The sequence below is a fragment of the Peromyscus californicus genome, unplaced genomic scaffold (assembly GCF_007827085.1).
Source record: "Peromyscus californicus insignis strain IS unplaced genomic scaffold, ASM782708v3 Scaffold_4__1_contigs__length_199733344, whole genome shotgun sequence".
In the NCBI taxonomy this organism is placed as follows: domain Eukaryota; kingdom Metazoa; phylum Chordata; class Mammalia; order Rodentia; family Cricetidae; genus Peromyscus; species Peromyscus californicus.
In genome coordinates, this window is record NW_026294562.1 from 99662048 (window position 1) to 99668047 (window position 6000).

Below are 6000 nucleotides of genomic sequence, written 5' to 3' on the forward strand. Positions count from 1 at the left end.
CCTTTCAGAGAGGCTTCCTCAGGCAGCTGGTGGGAGCAGATGCAGAAACCCACAGCCGAACATTAAGCAGAGAGGGCCCAGGTTGCTGCCAAGAGCCATGTCTGGATCCCTGGTCCTACAGCAGCCAGGGTCTGTATTAACATCCATGGCCCATGTTGTCACCAAAGACTGCGTGGATGCCCCGGTCTGGACCACCACCTATGGCCATGTTGGTGTCCAAGAGCCCTGCTGCCGCTGGAGCTATGCCAATCTTGATGGCCTGCATTGCTTCCCTGTAGCCATAATGTTGCCTGGGCCTGAGGTAATCCTAAAGGCTATGTCTGGGTCTGTGGCCCTACAGCAGCTGGGGTCTGTGTTGATGTCTGTGGCCATTGTTACCACAGGAGGCCATAAAAACCATGAGTGATGAAATCCAACGGACCACACTGAGCCAGCCCTGCCCTTTGCTGGCCCTGGGAAAGCTTGCCCTGCTTCTCACTGGACACCGAAGCAAGAGAGCTGACCTCAACCCTTACAGGAGAGTTGGCCCCCTGCACTTAAAGAGATGGCCCCGCCCTTCACCACAAGCATGAGAGAGCTGCCCCTGATGGTGTGGGCAAAAGAAAGCTGTCTCTGCTCAGCAGCTGAGGGGGGCAGCCTCAGGTCTAGTGTTTTAGTAAGGGTCTAGGGATGATGGTATAGCAGAAACCAGAGGCCTTGAACCAGACCAATAACTCATTGCAATGAACATTTGCAAGTAAAGCTGTTAGGACAAAAGGGTACACTCTGTGACGAACCGTGGCTCCCAATGCCACTAAGATGAATGAAGAGATGCTGGAGAGGCAGGAAAGACAAAAGCAGAGTGGATTTTTTGGTTTTTTGTTTTGTTCGTTTGGTTTGGTTTTGGTTTCAATTTTTTAATTTCCTTTTTTTTGGGGGGGGGTGTGATACAAGAGAGAAGGGCAGATATGGAGGGACTGGGAAAAATAGCAGATTGGGGTGCATGATGTGAAACTGATAAAGGATCGATAAAGAAATTATGTTAATTTTGTAATGTTTAAAAATAAATATAAAGGTATTGGCAAAATCATTATTCTAGGACTGCTATGGTAAAGACTTAAAAGCACAGGGGACAAATAGCTAAATGAATGGAAACACATGCACTATGAACCAATGGCTGAGGGGTCCCCACTGGATCAGGCCCTCCAAATGGGTGAGACAGTTGATTGGCTTGATCTGTTTGGGAGGCATCCAGGCAGTGGGACCAGATCTTGTGCTCATTGCATGAGTTGGCTGTTTGAAACCTGGGGCCTATGCAGGATTGCTTGGCTCGGCCTGGGAGGAGGGGACTAGACCTACCTGGACTGAGTCTACCAGGTTGACCTCAGTCTGTGGGGGAAGGCTTTGCCCTGGAGGAGATGGGAATGGGGGGGGGTTGGGGGGAAGGTGAGGGGGACCGGGAGTGGGGGGAGAACAAGGGAATCCATGGCTGATATGTAGAACTGAATTGTATTGCAAAAAAAATTAAAATAAATAAAAAAAATCCAAAAAAAAAAAAAAGACTAGATAGAGTACTGGAGAGATGGGGGCAAATATGGTTGAATATACTATGTACATGCATAAATTACCACAATTTTATGTACAACCCATTGTTATGTACAACCAATATATACTAATAAAAAGTTTTAAGTTCAACAATAAAAAAAAAAAAAGTTTAGTGGCTTCACCAGAGAAACCCCTTAGTCATAGACCCAAAGGCCATTATCAATATGTTAGTAGATGTGGTTCATTCTCTTGGTTTTGTGGGAGAATCTCTTGTGTCCTTCTCTTCTAGCTTCTGATAGTTTGATGGAAACCTGCATTTATAGGGCAACACCTTGATCTCTGCCTTCTTGTGTGTGTGTGTGTGTGTGTGTGTGTGTGTGTGTGTGTGTGTGTATTTAGATAAGGACTTCAGTCATATTGGACTAGGAATTCATTATACTCTACTAAGATCTTATCAAACCAACATTATCATTTTGGTCTTATTTCAAAATAATGTAACATACTTAGATCCATCATAAGTATGCATCATGATATGTTATTTCACACTATTAGAAATGTAATCAGGCATTCCTGTGCATTCGGTAACCATAAATGCTTTGAATCAGAGTATTACATTAATTATACATACTTTAATAATTATCAGTGCTTCTACATATATACACATATGCACACATACAGCCAATGCCTTTCATAGTCATACATAAATATATGTGAAAGATCAATGAGATGTCATGTTGCACATGATATGCCTAAAATGAGAGCTATAAATACTTTAACAGAAAATGTAAGCATAAGCATAAGCTCATTTACATAATCCCAACAACACGCTTTTTTGTGCATTCATTTAAAGTGTCTCTGTGTTCCTGTACACAGACAAGAGAGGAAAGTTAGGGGTTAATGCTTCCACCTTTAGTTTCTAGTCTCAGAGGGAGTCATTGTGAATATGAGGCAGTAGATATAAAAAGAGGGAAAGAACCAGTGCTTTGAGGAACAGACAGACCACACAGTTCTTTTTTTTTTTTTAAGATTTATTTATTTATTATATATACAGTGTTCTGCCTGCGTGCGAGATCTCATTACAGGTGGTTGTGAGCCACCATGTGGTTGCTGGGAATTGAACTCAGGACCTCTGGAAGAGCAGCCAGTGCTCTTAACCGCTGAGCCATCTCTCCAGCCCCCACAGTTCTTTAAATAGACACTGACCTGAGGTCTCTATCCAAGGCTGAATCCCAGGGGCTTGTCAGAACTTCTTTAGTCATAGTCAGCTTGTTCAAAGATATAGCAGATCTCAGGGGGAATTATTCCTTTTGCCAAAGGCATCTTTTCCTTCTCAAAAATCAGTGGGACATACGGACTCTTCAAGAATCAAGAAGTCCTGACTTGATAGGAACACCCTGTCTAGAAGCCCAAGTTCACTGAGCCACACCCTGAGATGGGGAGAAGAATCATGGCTTCCACTGTGTCAGACCTAGAAAGGTAGGAAGATGCCCTCTAGACAGAAGCTCTCCAGCAACAGACTGATTCTGAACCTCACATGCTCTACACTTAGGTTCAGCTATTCAACAGACAGAATCAAAATTTCATTACCCTTTCTGTAATGTTGAGACAACCAATAACTTTATTTCAGATTATATTGTGTAGTATTATATAGTATGTTAATAATAGTTGTATCCTGTAAAAAGTAAGAATAATAAAAGTCATAGAAGAATAGAGGAAAAAGGGGTATTGAGCAAGAGGGAAATCATAAGTCCTTTTCATCTTTTCTAAAAATTGCACAGCTCCATATTTCAAACCAAAGCAAATGATAAACTGTTCTTGTCATAATGAAATCCTTTCACATGCAACAAAAATGGCAAAGGAGCAGAAAGCTTCCTGTCCATTAAGCATAGCTTGTACTCATAAATCTTCATGTGTTGATTACTTAAGAATGAAAGGGAAATAGGGGTAAATTTTTAAATGTAAGGACAATAGATTCCATCAAACATGAAGGAACAGTTCATGGAGAAAAAAGACATGGGTTGAGGGTCACATCTCCTATTTCAAATGTAGCTCTCAGGTCATTTCTGCTATTCTATTGCTTCTCAAAAGAAAAATGAACACTGAGAATATAAATCAAACCAAACAGAATTGAATGAGACTGATTGAGATGTGTCTCTTACCATGAGTGTTCTGTGTCTGAAAAAAATAATTTAGAGAGAGAGGAATAGGAAAACTGTATTCCCAATTAAACCATGCAATATGGGGGGTCTCACTTGCAAACTGTGTAAAATAAGTGAGTCCTCTATTAAGACTACTGGGAAGAAGCCAATAAGAATATCATCTCAAGTCAACAGTTGTACAATCCTAAAATCCTAGTATTCTGGCTTATGAGGCCAACTGGGTTACATACTATATATTTAGACACTGTTGAGATAGAGGGGAGAGGGAGGAGAGAGAGAAGGAAGAAAGGAAGGGAGGAAGAGAGAAAAGGAGGGAAGGAGAGAGTGGGGAGGAAAAAAGATCAAAGAGAAAGCAATACATTCCCAAAGACACTAAAAGCCCCACCTAGAGCTTGATCCAGAGGCTCCAGTCCAGGGAAATAGCAAGAATTCTCCAAATTCTCTAATTCAGTATGTTGTCTAAACACCCTGCCTATCAGCCATTGTCATAACCGATCAACAATTTGCCTGACCCATCAGGAGCAGGATTCTCAACTATTCATTGCCAACAAAGACAGTACTGTGTGTTTCTAGAAGCCCTGGTCCAAGAGTGATGTTCTCTGACAATAATTTTGTATGTGATCATTGACAGATCATTTAATGACTCTGAGCTTTTATTGTTCCTCATGATAAATGATGACACAGAAGGTTTTCATAAGTCAGAAACAAACCATTTAAAGGAGCTTTAGTGAAGGGTCTCAAAATCCAATAATCCCTCCCCCATAGTTAATCAGCAGTAACTATGCACACTGGAAATCTATGTCTTTAGCCAGCATCTTTCTAGTCCAGCACCTTGTGATGAGAAGGAAGATGATCTAAGCATGCTTGCTCAAATCGCTCTTTATCTTGGTGACTATTACCACAAAGTGAGAGTGGCATGCTGTGGCCTGTGACAGGTAAGTATGTATCCTCTTGTTTAAACAGAAAATATGGTACTGTTTGAGGAGACTGAATCTGGCAAAAGGAAGTAAAGTAGAGACCCACAGTTCCAGATAATATAAATATCTGAATTGTTACCAGAGATTTCAAAGGAGTATTTGTTTTGGAATATCTCATGATTATTAGCTAGGAATGTGGGTTAGCTTTCTGGTGTAGAGGAGACTTCTAAAATATGAGCCCCATCCCTCTCAGACCATTATAAATGAAGAGTATAAAGAAATAGATGAGGTCTGCTTGAAATCTTGAAGAAGTCCTTTCAGGATCCTAGAGGCCTATATAATAAAATATTTGTTAGTTTACAACCATTTGTTAAGGGAGCCTATGAGGATGGTCTTTTTGCCAGGTTTCTATTATGAAAGAGGTGAAACCTGAGGTTCTCAAACCCGAGCACAAGGCAGCAAAGTCTAAGAGAAAAGATGTTGGGTAAGAACCAAGTCATTTGTCAACTAAGTCTTACAGTTTTTTTGTGACAAGTTACATTTCTTGGAGAGCTCGGACATCAAAAAACAAGCAACATTAAGCAAGAACATATAAAGCTGACACTCAAAAACATCCGCTATAACTTCTAGCATGAGAAACAGCCATAACACTAATAATGAACATAGCTCAAATAGGGCTCAAAGGATTCTAGTTCAGGAAAAGTTCTAGTTGGGAATATTGTTAATGGGAATCAGTTAAGGGGTTTATCACATCTGAATAATGGTCTTCATTAGATAGTTTCTTCATCATACATTTACCCAACTTCTCTTTATCAAGAACAGAGGAGCTAGGCTGAGTATCAGGTTCAAAGCCATCTTCAGGAATAATTTACCACCCAGGATATCCCTGAATAAACTACATTCTGCAAATCAAACCCAGGTTGCTGTTTGTTTGTATAAGCAAGTCTGTGTTGGTATATAACTGCAGACATGCACTAACATGTGGCCTGTGCCTACTTTTACACTGTACCAGAGAAAGGCATTGATTTAAAGAGAGAATAAATCAATCACAAAGCAGAAGATATTCAATGTCCGAAGTTTTTAATTAAAGATAATACATATAATTGCCAACACACAGATGGGTCATCTTTTTCTTCAGGCTAGAACCAAGATAATAACTGTCCTAAATAACCAAAGATAATACAAGAATAAATTACTATGCTCCTTTAATCCATACTTCCTTCCTACCATGAGCTAATGATGCTGAAATGACTCAACATGGAGATAAATGGAACTGTGTGAAAGGTAGACAAAACAATTTGTTAAATAGAGAATAACAAAGGTTATTATGACTAATTTGTCACAATAGTTTGCTGTTAATAGATTCTACTTCCAAGAAAATATTTTTCTTTAGGAGATAA